This window comes from Carassius gibelio, chromosome B3, assembly GCF_023724105.1.
Source record: "Carassius gibelio isolate Cgi1373 ecotype wild population from Czech Republic chromosome B3, carGib1.2-hapl.c, whole genome shotgun sequence".
Classification (NCBI taxonomy): domain Eukaryota; kingdom Metazoa; phylum Chordata; class Actinopteri; order Cypriniformes; family Cyprinidae; genus Carassius; species Carassius gibelio.
The window spans coordinates 50,395,167-50,410,786 of NC_068398.1; the positions used below are offsets into that span (position 1 = coordinate 50,395,167).

General features: G+C 43.0%; 1 protein-coding gene and 1 long non-coding RNA gene across 2 annotated transcripts in view; both read right to left on the minus strand.

Moving 5' to 3' along the window:
* Positions 1 to 15,620, minus strand: part of LOC127952440 (nuclear GTPase SLIP-GC-like) — a 66,857-nt gene that overhangs the window by 42,476 nt on the left and 8,761 nt on the right. The window lies entirely within an intron of this gene.
* Positions 8,307 to 14,530, minus strand: LOC127952463 (uncharacterized). Its single transcript, XR_008152963.1, has 3 exons — positions 13,826 to 14,530; positions 9,309 to 9,600; positions 8,307 to 9,146 (listed from the first exon to the last, which is right to left on the minus strand). It is a non-coding gene; the product is annotated as an uncharacterized LOC127952463 (long non-coding RNA).

Sequence of the window (15,620 nt, forward strand, 5' to 3'; positions counted from 1 at the left end):
ACACTGATGCGGAGTGGTTCGAAGTAAACTGAGTCCTTATTTTACCAGAATAATTCCTCTTTGCCACTTTGATCTCCTTTGCCAGTGTGAATTTAGCCTGTTTATACAAGACATTGTCCCCCTTCATGTAAGCATCTTCTTTTTCCATTTAAAATTTTAAATGATTTCCTTTGAGCTAAATTGACCTGTTTCCCTTACAGGCGAGTACCCGGGAGGCCATGGGCTCTACACAGAGATTATAAAATCTCGCAAATGTGTTAGGTGTTGTCCAGCCTGCAGCTCTACAGATGTCTGTTAGTGAGGCGTCATGCGCCAGCACCCAGGAGGAAGCTACACTCCTAGTTGAGTGAGCTCTCACCCCTAGGGGGCATGGCAGGTCTTGAGCCTGATAAGCCAGGACAATAGCATCCACTATCCAATGGGATAACCTCTGCTTGGGGACAGCTTTTCCCTTCTGCTGGCCTCCGTAACAGACAAAGAGCTGGTCTGAGGTCCTAAGGCACTGAGTTCTGTCCACGTAGGTGCGAAGCGCACGTGCTGGACAGAGCAGTGCCAGGGCTGGGTCTGCCTCCTCCAAGGGCAGCACTTGCAAGTTCACAACCTGATCCCTAAAAGGAGTGGTGGGAACTTTGGGCACGTACCCAGGCCAAGGTCTCAAGATAACGTGAGAGTTAGCTGGCCCGAATTCCAGGCACGTTTCGTCAACTGAAAATGCCTGCAGGTCCCTGACCCTCCAAACCGACCGAAGCCAAAGCCGTCAGGAGCGCAGTTTTCAAAGAAAAAAAAACTTAAGCTCTACTGAGAGCAAGGGTTCAAACGGAGCCCTCTGCAGTGCCAATAGAACCACTGCGAGGTCCCAAGAGGGGACTTGCTAAGGGCGAGGGGGATTGAGCCTCCTTGCTCCTTTCAGGAACCTGATGATCAGATTGTGCCTCCCAAGAGACTTACCTTTAACAGGGTCATGGTGAGCTGACATGGCGGCCACATAGACCTTGAGGGTGGAAGGAGACAGCCTTCATTCCAACCCCTCCTGAAGAAAGGAAAGCACTTACCCGATCGGACATTTCCAGGGGTCCGCACGCCATGAAGAACACCAAGTGACGAAGAGGTTCCACTTCAAAGAATAGGCGTGTCTGGTGGACACAGCTCTAGCTGAAGTGATGGTAGCTACCACCTGTGGTGGCAAGGTATCTTGTGGTACAGCCGGGCCAAAAAGACACAATCATGAGGACCTGCTCCTCGTCCTCCCTGATCTTGCACAACGTCTTTGCAAGAAGGCTCACTGGGGGAAACGCATACTGCTCTCTTGCCCTTGAGTTGTTTCAGGCAATTCAGTAGTGACTGTGCGCTCATTCGTAAGCCGCGCGAACATGGCGACTGAGTCTATTTCCATACCGAGAAAAGGGATCCTCTGCACAGGGGAGAGTTTGCTCTTTTCCCAGTTGACCTGAAGACCCAGTCAGGGGAAGTGTCTGAGCACCAGATCCCTGTGCTCGCACAACCGCTCTCGAGAGTGAGCTAGGATCAGCCAGTCGTCGAGGTAGTTGAGGATACGGACACCTTGTTCCCTGAGAGGAGCCAGGGCTCCCTCAGCGACCTTCGTAAAGATGTGGGGAGACAGGGCCAACCCGAATGGGAGAACCTTGTACTGAAATGCCTGCCCCTCGAAAGCAAACCGAAGAAACGGTCTGTGTCGAGGAATAATAGAGACATAAAGTACACGTCCTTCAGGTCGATCACTGCAAACAAATCTATCGGATGAATGCATTCGAAAATACGAGTTTGTGCAGAGCTTGGTTCAGGGCACGCAAGTTCAGGATTGGCCGTAACCCACCTGTCTTCTTGGGTACTAAGAAGTAAGGGCTGTAAAAGCTGGACTTCATGTCGGCTGGAGGGATCGGCTCTATCACGCCCTTTGCCACCAGGGTCGTGACCTCCGCGCGCATGACAGGGGCATCTTTGCCCACCATCATTGCGCAGACACCCTGAAACCTGGCGAGATGCCGGGCGAACTGAATTGCGCATCCTGAGCCTGAGCATCAGGATGAGCCAGCGGGAAGGCCTGGGAAGCTCTAGCCAGGCTCCCAGAAAACGAACCAGCAGGGTCAAGGGGACTACAGGCGTACCCACGGTGGGGCAGCGCAGTGGAGCAGACACCCCGGCATGAGAGGCATAGACTCCCTTAGCGGGGGCGGAGTGGAGGAGGCCGCAGGGGGGCGCCCTCAGTGATGAGCAGGCTGAGGTGGCTGCGCCGGCAGCAGTGTGGAGGCAGCAGTGGGCTGCTAGGGCAGGATGTGTCTGATGGCCTCAGACTACTTCTGGGCAGCAGAGAACTGCTGGGAAAAGCTCTCTACCGCGTCGCCGAAGAGGCCATCCTGGGAGACCGGGGAGTTGAGGAGCTGAGCTCGATCAGACTCCCTGATGTCTGCCAGGTTCAGCCATAGGTGGTGCTCCTGGACCACCAAAGTGGACATCACCTGACCGAAGGAGACCCCCTGGGTCAACACTGCCCTTGTGCAGCTGCCGGAGCAGCTTGGCCTGATAGACCTGAAGTGAGGCCATGGCATGCAGGGCAGAAGCGGCCTGACCTGCAGCTCTGTAAGCCTTGGCCACAAGCGTGGATGAGAACTTACAGGCCTCGGAGGGCATCTTGGGACCACCACGCCAGGCAGAGGTGCTCTCGGACACAGTTGCATTGCAACAGAACGCTCCACCGGGGGAATCCCAGCATAGCCCTTGGCCGCCCCGCCATCAAGGGCCGTAAAGGCGGAGGAAGTAACAGAATGGTTTTGGGCAGTTAAAGGTGCCTTCCATGAACTGGTTACTTCACTTTTAGGAAGAAAGGAACTAGAGGGGGGGGGGTGCTAGCGATCTGCATGAGCAGCCCCCAGGAACCGCTCGGGATAGGGCGGAGGATTCCACTCAAGCCCGATGCTCTCCGCTGCCCGGGAAAGCAAGACTGTCAGCTCGGGATCAGACTCGGACAATGCTGGTACTCCCGAGGGAGGCAACGCAGCCAAATCCTCATCTCCCAAGGACTCAAGCCTGCCTTGTGATGCGGCGATTGACATACAGTCCTCTTCGCGAGCCCTGAATGAGATGTCAGGAGCCTGAGAGGGTCCAGCAAACTCATCCGGAAACTCAACCGGCTGCGGTGTATGTGAGGGGGGTGTGGCCCGAGGAGGTTGGCTCGTCTGGGAAGCCCACACGGTAACCCTCAGATCACCCTGGCCACCAGCCGAAGTAGCCCTCTTACAAGAAGAAGAGCTAGAACGGGGTGTGGCAGAGGGGACTCTATACCTTTTAAGGTAATAGAGTCTCGATCTCAATGCCGAGATGGTCATGTCCCAGCAATGAGAACATGAACCATCCACGAACACAGTCTCAGCTTGCTGGAAGCCCAGACACGTGACACAGGAAAATCCATTTTTCCTCGAGAATATTGAAGCTAAAAAATTGCCTATAATTTTTGCATTAATTTAAAACACATTGCTGCACAAGGAGACCTAGGCGAGACTGCTCACGTGCCTATTGGTTGCTCTTCAGCAACTGCTGTAACCAATCGAAGGACTGCTCATGACATAGGCACCAATGAAGGCGCGGGCACCCGTGCATGTCACGTCCCGCCAAAATGGGCGTGGCTTATGTCTATAAAATCTGAGTCCAGATAGGTTATTCTTTGATTTTTTTTTATCTCTTCAGGGAAGTGCTCATATCACATCGCTGTTCTCTGGAGAAGCCTTCGCTGTCGACAACTCTCCTCAGTGGGAAAAGCCATCTGCCTCGCAGACAGAAGCCGGCCTTCTCCTCGCCTTCGTTAGGTAACAGCAGTTGCTGCAGAGCAACCAATAGGCGCGCGAGCTGTCTCGCCTAAGTACGCTTGTGCAGCAATGCATTTTAAATTAGCTTACGCAACACGAGAGGAATCTCGTAAGAGAAAGTACGAGTTAAACGAGTTATTAAATGGATATAACATTTATTACATATTTGGATGCAGAATCAACAAAGGCACAAAACAAAGACAGAATAAGAAACCAAATAAATACACGATTTTAATCAGCATATGATTTGAAAATTCTTCCAGCGGTCTCTGGTATTTTCATAAGCATAAAATGTATTAATTATTATGGTTAGCATACGTAGCCTTTAGCATCGCATACGATAAATTTCTGCCTCACACAATGAACAGAATTTCCATCAGATCGAAGTTATCTCAGACACTCGTTGGTGTCTGAAGGTTCATTATGAAGAATAAAGCTGTGTGCTTCGGTACTAAGAAAGAGCTAATTTCTCTAAAAGAGCAAAACACGGGTGTGATCTTTCTAAAGATGTCATTCCACCCATGTGTTTCGGGATGCAGTCGTTACCTGGCGGTGGATGATAGTCACGATTGTTGCCTCACGTGTATAAGCATCAAGCATGCTGAGGCTACTTTTGTGGACAAGTCATGTTGGGGAGAGAGCCATACTGTCCCGAGCTGTCGAGGTTGGACGATTGGTATCTTGCGGTGGCCCGGGGAGGTTCTCAGACCAAGCCCCAGTGCCATTCTTTCCGAAAATTGCATGAGAAGATTACTAGATCATGGACAGCACCTTTTTCTGTCCAAAACAGGGGGGAGAAGGTACCTCCTCCCCCCTCACTACCCTTGATGGTGGGGCAGCCATGGGGTACATGGTGATCCCCCCAGAGTAGCACGTTGTTGCGATGCAGCTGTGTATTAAGAGCTGTAGTGGAAAAATTAATTTACATTGATTCAGCTTGACCATATATGTTTATGGAACATAGTATATGCATGTGTTTTCTCAGGACTGCTGTGTAGACACAGTGAGAAATGGGTTTGGGGCCTAAGTTTAAGATGTATGGGTGACATGAGGTCCACAGAGCCATGTTGCGTGCAAAAGGGGGACAACTGGGAAACCCACAGGCTTCTGCTGTTGAAAAGGGGAGGTCATTTAGGCCTTAAATATAAGGAAACCAATCTTCAGGAGAATGGTATATCAGTGCATTTTTGACTTTATTGCTATCTATGAAAAAGCACAGCTGTTAAGAGTTTTGTAACTTTGACTGGGGAAAAGAGATATAAAGCGGAGGATCGCCCTCCCTTCCTTGTCACACTTTGCAGCGACCTGGGTTTCTGTATGACTGTCTGACCTTCTTTGCAAAGAATAAATCTTCTTTTAAATTATAAGACTAAGAGTGAGTCTGTCTCTTGTGCTGATGAGAGTTGATTTAATTTTGCCCCAACAGGAGCCCTTCCACCTTGAGGGGTAACTCGCATCTCCCATCCAAAGCCTGTAAGGCTACAAGCCTTACGAGCGACGAAAGCCACTGCACATTAGTGGTCCAGCAATGCCATATCTGGCTAAACTATCATTTTCTCAACTACACTATCTCCCAGACTGGCCTTTTTGGCCTATGCCCAGCAGTTATCAGCTGCTCAGTAGCAGACGGAGGTGATCAAGCACATACTGTCCTGGCAGCGCTGATGCTGCTTTCACCTTGCTGCCGGCTGCAGCTGCGACTTCCTCCACCCCCGCAAAGCCTCAATAGCGGCTTCCACCTAGGCAACAGCGGAGAGCTGACTGCAGGAAGGTGGCGCTGCAAGAGCAAGCGACCATGAGACGGGCGACCCAGAGATGTAAGGGACAGCTCTTCGGGAGATGGTGACCATACCACTCCCTCCCCCATAATAGGACCGGGTTCATCCAGCAGAACCCAAAGTTTAAAAAAAGAGTTTTTCTCTGGGTCCCAAGAGGACATGGAAGACATTGTGTCGTGTTATACCTGGCCATCCTCATTCCCCTCTTCCGTCACCAGCAGGCAGCAGGGCCCGGTTTGAGAACGCTATACCTTCTCCCGCGCCCCCTGCCCAACTGTGGAGCCAGGTAAGTGTTGCCCCGCACACGCAGACCCCACTTTGGGATGTTATGCCTTCCGAGTCGGGTCCCTGTGCTCATCATGGTGCCCCACTGTGGGTACATCTGTGGTCCCTCTGGTCCTGCTTGTACAGTGTCTGGGAGCCTGGCTAATGCTCCTCAGCCCTTATGCTGTATCATTCGGACCATCAGACTCGGTTACAGTTCGCCCCGCAGATTCAGTTTGCCCCGCATCCCCGTGTCAGTGGTATCCAATTCACCTCCTTGCTGACCAGCATTGCTCCTGTCTCATGGGCAGAAATCGGGACAGAACCAGTCCCTCCAGCTGATATGAGATCAGGGTTTTACAGTCTTTACTTCACTGTACCCAAAAAAGGCTGTGGCTTATGGCCAATTTTGGACCTGCGAGTTTTGAATCGGGCCTCATTTAAGCTCTCATTCAAGATGTTGATGCAGAAATACATTTTCAAATGCATCTTTCCCCAAGATTTGATTTGCAGCGATGGAGTTAGACACTGTCAACCTGACAGCACGCCTCACAGAACTGGGGTATGATTCTGAGAGATGAGAGATGTGTTCAATTCTATTCCATGTGGGTTGACATTATCCAGTATGCCACTGACTTTGCAAAAAAAAAAAACGTCTCCGGAGTCTAAAAGTGTTCACTGCTGCATGATGAAGCCTATTATGAGAGCTGTTAGAATGTCCCTATAATTCATGTTATGAATTAAATAAATTCCTGTATGACTATTTATTGTTTACATTTTTAAGATTTATATAAATTAAGTAATATCACATAAGCAGTGCCATTTTCCTAAGTAACAGCAGGTGTGTGTGATATACAACAGTTATACAACAATTCAAATAAGAAGTGAGTTATTTTTTAGACACAATTTGTCTTCTTTACTGTTTTGGAAATGAAACGGCTATAAACAAAGCAACAGCAGAACATTTATGTGTCTGAGAACAACACTGCAGTGTTTAATTCCTGAATTAATCTGTTTTTTAATGAATTGAGTGAGCCAATGATTCAATGATCCATTCATGTAGACAGACACTTGCTTTGGTTCTTATTGAATCAGCCGTCTTGAACAAATTGTTTGAAGAATTCAATTAATCATTTAATGAAACAGGCACTTGCCACCACCTACTGGTGGTTTTGTCATATTGATTTATCCATGACAGTCCTTAACAAGACAAGGTACTAGCACAAAAACAAACACAGCAAAATATGAAGGTCATTTAGGTGTCTTTTCATACACAGAGACTGGTTGTGTTTGTTTATTTTTAACAATTCGGACACTGCACATCAGGCATTACAGGAGAAGACTCAGAGTTGTTATCTTGGCAAATGGAGGTTTGCAAAAAGTATTGAATAAAAAGGTACCATTAATTTTAGTCAGTGTGAATCATAGAGAGAGAGAAACATTTTATTGTCAGATTTCCACCTATTTTGTTTTGTTCTTTTTTTTAATATCAATTAAAGGTTAGATTCGTTTGTTTTTTAAAATCAAAGATCAAAAGGATTAACAATGCAGATTTATTGTCATAGGCTACTTTGTTCAGGAGGATTATTGAATGCTCACATTAAATAAAGAAAATGTGTTCAGACTTCCTAAGATACCAAGTGATTATTTACTGTAGTTGTAGATTAAAAGTAGACAGTATAACTCTGTAACATTGACTGAACAACCTACAAAAACTACAGCCCTTTTCGGCTAAATCATTAAAGGGGGGGTGAAATCCCAGCTAACACAGTTACGTCGTGACGACGTAACTGGACCAGACCATATTCGTCGCAGCGACGTCCCAAATAACGTTCCAGCGACTTAACTTTGTGATTCCCATATCCGTCGTGGCGACGTTATAGTGGAACGTCACTGGAACGTGATGAGTACGTCCCAGCGACCAAACTGGCACGTTATGAAGAAGTTCCTATAAAGTACCATATTGGTCACAGCGACGTACCATATAACGTTCCAGTGACGTAACTTTGTGATTCCCATATCCGTCGTGGCGACGTTATAGTGGAACGTTGCTGGAACGTGATGAGTACGTTCTAACGACCAAACTGGCACGTTATGAGAACGTTACTATAAAGTACCATATTGGTCGCAGCGACATCCCAAATAACGTTCCAGTGACGTAACTTTGTGATTCCCATATCCGTCATGGCGACGTTATAGTGGAACGTCGCTGGGACGTGATGAGTACGTCCTAATGACCAAACTGGCACGTTATGAGGATGTGACATTACCGGATCATATTGGTCGCAGCAACGTATTTTCACCTCACCATTACCTTGAAATACATAAAGAATAAACTCAATCCATCTCTGGTGCAAAAAATAAACCTTATGAAATCGAATTGTAATCTAATTATAGGGGATTCACAGTAAATACATCAATTACAGACATGAAATGCAAACCAATACAAAAACATTACATTCTAATATAAAATAGACAAAAACACACTGCATTCATTCACAAATCAACATTTATTCAGCACTACTTTCTACAAATACTAAGCCAAAACATTTTGAACATTGCACCTGTTCTTTAACCATGCAAAGTGTTTCTAAGTCATGAGCACAGAAAACTGAACACATCAATTCATAGATTACACAATATAAACAATAGAAAATGTTTGTCTTATTAAGGATGGGGATAGTTAATGACGTTATCAGTGAAAATTATAAATAATTATCAGTACACTTATTGATACAACTCTACATAATTTGGTGCAACAAAAAATACATGATACATAGATATGAAACAATTCAGCAGATACTGCACAAAGTAAAACTGTTTTGTGCGCGTCGTATATGAAGCTCCTGGTATAAATGTCTGGTGGTGATGTGCTTTAATTACACGGCATGCAGGAAAAAATGTAGGCTAATTCCTGCGCACAATTTTCTATTTCATTCCCTCGATTTGCTAAATCATGTACACGATTTATACATCAAGAAAACGAATTAGTAAATTGTTCATACGATTTAGCAAATCGATGAAATGTAAAAGTAATCATGCACGTTTTAGTACATTGGGGGAACGAATTAGTAAATTATGGACATTATTTTTTATTCGTTTTCTTGCATGTCATGATCAGGGCTCTGTGCTCACTGTCAGAGGATAAACCTAAACAATATAGCAATTACCAAAGAACCATAATTCTTGAGCTTCTCAGAAAAAAAACATTCATAAAGCGTAAAGATATGAAAAATGAACAATACAGAGATTTCTAGCACCTCTCCTGTATTATTTGTCCCACCTGAAAAAACAAAAGTTTTTAAGAAAATTAGCGTATTGACTTTCGCGGAAGAATCTGTGATCTCTGATTACTGACTGTGGAGAAGACTCTTTCAGAAAGTGCTGAGGAGGCAGAGTTAGCTTCCGGACAGCTGATGGAGAAGAGGAAGAGTGTCTTTCTTACCCCAGCAGCAGAAGACAGGCTCTTCTGAGGGAAGGACAGGATGCAGTGTTTTGCTGTAGAACAAGGCTTCTTCTCAGCACCTGATCTTCTTCAGACAAGAGTTCCTCTAGTGTAGAGTCAGACACTCAGACTTCTTGCAAACTGGAATCTTTTAATAACATTTAGCATATTATTGCAGTCATGTTCATTGCTTTTATTATAACACATGGCAAGCTTATGAGAAAATTGTTAAACGTGTTCTTCCTCCTCTTCTTCATCCTGGGCCTGCACTGTCAACATCCTTCTTTGGCAGCTGAAAGGGAGGATCATCTTGTTAATGTTGTTTATGTATGTTCACAACCAGTCAAAAATCTGGAATCTTTTCTTCATGGTTTTCAAGAGAAGTATCTTCTGCTCACCCAGGCTAAATTAATTTAATCAAAATTACAAGTAATATTGTAAAAAAAAAAAAAAAAAAAAAAAAAGAAATAACAGTTTTCATACTCTTTTTCGAATATACTTTAAAAATGTATTTATTGAAATAATTATGAGGCAAAGCTGAATTTTTCAGTAACTTTACTCCAGTCTTCAGTGTAACATGATCTTTTTCATATACTGATTTGCTACTCGGGAAACATTGCTGATAATCATCAATCAGTACATGCACCTAATCGCATTACTGGCGCTATGATCAAAGTGTACATCTCTCATGACGTACATGATGTGAATCACATCTGCAGTTAGCTTACTACGGTCGTTACTTCCACTGAACTCTATTGGTAACGAAGGAAATTGTGACCACAGTTGGTTTTAGGGAAACGCACCCCATATTAGAAATGATGGGGAAGAAAACTTAGCATTTAGCATTTAAGTCAGAATTATTTTATAAACACAAAGTTCAAAACATTGAAAAAAAAGGTAATCTTTTGTAAAATTACAAAAGTCTTCTCTACCACTGGTATTCAATTTTATGCATTCTTGCTATTAGCCCCCCCCCCCCCCCCCCCCAAAAAAAATGTAACTGTAGTGTAGACAAAAATTTTGGGCAGCACAACCGTTTTTGACACTGATAATAATCAGAAAAATTTATTAAGCAGTAAATCATCATATTAGAATGATTTCTGAATATCATGTGACACTGAAGACTGGAGTTATTAATGCTGAAAATATAGCTGTGCATTATAGAAATAAACTATACTTTTAAAATATATTTAAAACGTTTGACCAGATGTGTACATTGCTACATTTAAATGAAAACACAACTTGTAAATATAGCTGCAAGCAGCAATGTCGGGCTCAAGCCATCAGTGCAACGCCACCCCGGTGGCATCGGGAAAACTGTGCCCAGCGGGCATAAGCATTTACAGTAGCCCTCTGACAATCAAGTTTTAAGGGATGCGGCAGTTAAAGGGTTACTCCGACCAATCTAGACTTTGAAATCACATACACAGAACAATATATATAACTTTAGTAACACTTTATTTTAATATTTATAAAAAATGTATAAGGTGTGCATTGTAGCTGACACCTATATGAACACATTACAATTGTTTTGTGACTGCAAGTCTTTCTTCTCAAATGCTATTGAGCTTCAAATTTGCATTGGAGCCCATGTGAAAAAGTAGCATAATTTACATATGACTTACAGTTTGTTGTAATAAATATCAAACATTCAAATTAATTGTGCATTATAGCTGTCACCTAGATGAACAATTACAGTTGTTTTTATGGCTGTAAGTCATTCTCTTCAAATGCTACTGACGTTAGAAAAGTTTATAACAATATCACAGGTAACTTTAGAGACAGTCCCTAAATTTGAGACTCTCGAATGTGTAATGTCAAGACAATTGTATGCCTGTTTTTTTTTTTCTTTAGTTTTCTTTTCTCTGTGCCGGATAGCTGATGTCCTTTACCCGGGCATAGATGTCCATCCATCAATTACGAACATTCAGCCGCAAACATGAGGTGTGAGCGGTCGCGAGCGCGGATGGGAGAATGGCGCATGTGGGTTTTTTTTTTTTTTTTTTTTTTGAGCAAATGGGATGGTGCCCCCTCTGGGAGTTGGTGCCCTACGAAGACTGCATACTCTGCATATAGGGAGCGGCGGTACTATCTGGAAGATATATTCCTCAAACCATCGTACAAGAGGAGATGATGCTAGTCCTTCAAGAATCGCTCAAAACCTTTTCAAGTGTACAGTTTCCTTTTATTGCATCTTGAAATAAATATTTCTGAATTCTGAATCAAACTGGGTTGTGTTTATTTATTTATTTTATAAGACAACTGAGACTTTAATCTCCTTCGTAATATATGTGCTTTTAAACCAAGAACAATTTATTTATATGTATTACTGCTTAATAATGACTATTATTAAGGGAAAAGGCTTTATAATCATGAACTATTTACTAATGCTTAGCTAATGAGTGCAGTTTTTATAAAGTGTTACCAATGCATTTACTAATGTTAATAAATTAGACATTATTTTACAGTGTTACCAAATCCTTTAATAATGTATTAGTGTTTTGTAATGATTTTAATGACCTATAAGCATTTGTGAAATAGTTTTGCTTGCATTGCAGCTTAATCTGTCAGTTGAAGAGTTTTACTGTTACATCCATGAGATTAATAAATGTCATGTCACGTCACAGGTTGTCATAGGTCAGCATCAAATGAGTTTGAAATTATTATTTGCAGCACAAATAAGGATTCTTAGGATGTTTTTAAATCCCTAAAACTGTCAGAAAAGGATAAGGCCTAAGAGATTTCTTAACCTGTAATGAAAAGAAAAAACACCACCATTAGCAACAACAAAAACAATAACAATTTAAAATACAGATTTTTTTCCCCCTGATTATTAAAGGGATGATTAGGTCTCTCTCTCTCTCTCTCTCTCTCTCTCTCTCTCTCTCTCTCTCTCTGCCAGACAGCCCCTCCCTACAATCCACACACACTGTCAGTCACCAAAAATTCACAGTCACCAACCCCCTCACACTCCCCCTCCCTCTCCCCCTCCCTTTCCTCACACAGACAGAGTGGCCAGAGTGAGATCATGTCAGTTGAGAAGTCTGACAGTTTTTTAATTTTCTGTTATCCATACAGTGTTGTAAAGTCGTGAAACTATGCATATTTCCTCAGAATGACTTTTTCATCTGTATGAAAAAATTATTTGACATGTTTGGAAGCTGCAATTTAAAAATACAATAATGATTCCCTTTGTAAGGGCATTTCAAAAAATCACCACGGCAAAACCATTCAAGCTATCCAAAATCCATTCACAATTTAAGTTCCTATCAGAAATACTGATGTGTGTTCAGAGTTTTGTGAAATTCTAAGTATGTTATTTGCCTCAAAATCACCTGAGAAGTATTCCAGTTTGACATGTTGCCACGCCAACAATTTTTTAGATATCAATATCCCCCTTGCAGATTTATATCGGCTGTGTTTTAACATTATTCTGATGAAGTTTGAAGCTAATCGAGTAATAATAAGATGCTGAATTCAAATCATTTTGAAAATGACACACTTCCTTCTGCCAGTTGGTGGCGCTATAACTTTGACTCCTAATAGTCACATATATGCGATCGACATAATACAACGAATAATCTGATGAAGTTTTATTAAAATCAGGAAATGTATGTGGATGTTATTAGACACTTCCTGTTTCTCATTTCTCGCCATAATTTCAACGCCTTGCCACAAGCAAACCGTTCGAGATATCAAAAATCCCCTGGCAATTTTTCATCCCCAGTGTCTTGAAATCATGTTGACCGAGTTTGGCGGCCATCGAGTAAAAAACCTATGACAAGTATTTCAAATTCCAGAGCATGGGCTTTTTACATGATGCTAAATAGCTGACTTCCTGTTGGGCGGAGCCTAGGACATGCAATACAAAAGTTGTTCGGCACGGTGAGATCTATATGTGTACTGAGTTTCATATGAATATGTGCAAGTATGTGTGAGCTATACATCAACATTTCTGACTGTGATCCAGGGGGCGCCGTAGAGCCCCTGTGCCACGCCCGGGTCCCAGCCTCTGCAGGCTCCTAAAGGCCACAGATTCCAAAGTGTGTGCAAATTTTCAAGAGTTTTTGAGTATGTTAAGGACCCCAAAAGCCCCCACAACTTTGACGAAAAATTTGAATACTAAACCCTAAATATCCAACTTCCTGTTGGGCGGAGCCTATGACATGCAGTACGAAAGTTGTTTGGTTTGATGAGATCTACATGTGTACCGAGTTTCGTGTGTCTATGTGCACGTATGTATGATATATGGCCCTCAGTATTCCAGGGGGCGCTGTAGAGCCCCTGTGCCACGCCCGTGTATCAGTCTCTGCCCAGCCCTAATGGCCGCAGGTTCCAAGGTGTGTGCCAATTTTCAAGAGTTTTCGAGCATGTTAAGGGCCCCAAAAGCCCCCGAGACGTTGGAAAAAAATAATAATAATAATAATACTAAAAAATAATCCTAAGGAAAACAATAGGGCTCTCGCCCTCCAGGCTTGAGCCCTAATAAACAATGAACACATTCTCAAAGAACTTACATTCTGGTGATTACTTCCTTCCCTCACTGCTGTCAGTTCCCTTCAGTTGTTCCCAGACCTCCTTGTTTTTAATCTTTCCCTCAAATCACAGAAACAAACAAATAATTTTATAGATGATTTGGATAAGTCACGAATTGCAATAGTTATATAACTATAATCACAATACTCAATTATATATACAATTATAAATATATATTGAATCGGCACACAAGTATCTGGATAGTATTGAATTGGCAGATTAGCGTATCATCCCAGCCCTAGTTACTATAGTCAAAACAATGAAACTCTCTTCAAGAGCACACAATAACTGAGATTTAAAACTGTTAAAAGGAAAGGCTCAAAATATTGCACACATATAATACACAACATCAATATCTCTTCCCTTGGCAATTTGAACATTTCTATGAGTAATGCTACACGCTGTGACTCTGTGTTGCTTCAAGTGCATCATTCTGCGCACTGGTTGTGTATAAGCACTGCACACTGTATAGGAGCCATACCCTTTCGTATTATAATACATTAGCACAATGAAAGATTATTAAGTCTTTCTTGTTCTGTCCCATCTACCACATTTTGCTGCCTTCATTACTGTGCTATACATTTAAAAGAAATGTATTTTCACACACACACACACACACATATATACATATACATATACATATATATATATATATATATATATATATATATATATATATATATATATATATACAGTCGTGGCCAAAAGTTTTGAGAATTACATAAATATTGGAAATTGGAAAAGTTGCTGCTTAAGTTTTTATAATAGCAATTTACTCCAGAATGTTATGAAGAGTGATCAAATGAATTGCATAGTCCTTCTTTGCCATGAAAATTAACTTAATCCCCAAAAAACCTTTTCACTGCATTTCATTGCTGTCATTAAAGGACCTGCTGAGATCATTTCAGTAATCATCTTGTTAACTCAGGTGAGAATGTTGACGAGCACAAGGCTGGAGATCATTATGTCAGGCTGATTGGGTTAGAATGGCAGACTTGACATGTTAAAAGGAGGGTGATGCTTGAAATCATTGTTCTTCCATTGTTAACCATGGTGACCTGCAAAGAAACGCGTGCAGCCATCATTGCGTTGCATAAAAATGGCTTCACAGGCAAGTATATTGTGGCTACTAAGATTGCACCTAAATCAACAATTTATAGGATCATCAAGAACTTCAAGGAAAGAGGTTCAATTCTTGTAAAGAAGGCTTCAGGGCGTCCAAGAAAGTCCAGCAAGCGCCAGGATAGTCTCCTAAAGAGGATTCAGCTGCGGGATCGGAGTGCCACCAGTGCAGAGCTTGCTCAGGAATGGCAGCAGGCAGGTGTGAGCGCATCTGCACGCACAGTGAGGCGAAGACTTTTGGAAGATGGCCTGGTGTTAAGAAGGGCAGCAAAGAAGCCACTTCTCTCCAAAAAAAAACACCAGGGACAGATTGATCTTCTGCAGAAAGTATAGTGAATGGACTGCTGAGGACTGGGGGAAAGTCATATTCTCAGATGAAGCCCCTTTCCGATTGTTTGGGGCATCTGGAAAAAGGCTTGTCCGGAGAAGAAAAGGTGAGCGCTACCATCAGTCCTGTGTCATGCCAACAGTAAAGCATCCTGACACCATTCATGTGTGGGGTTGCTTCTCATCCAAGGGAGTGGGCTCACTCACAATTCTGCCCAAAAACACAGCCATGAATAAAGAATGGTACCAAAACACCCTCCACCAGCAACTTCTTCCAACAATCCAACAACAGTTTGGTGAAGAACAATGCATTTTCCAGCAATTTTG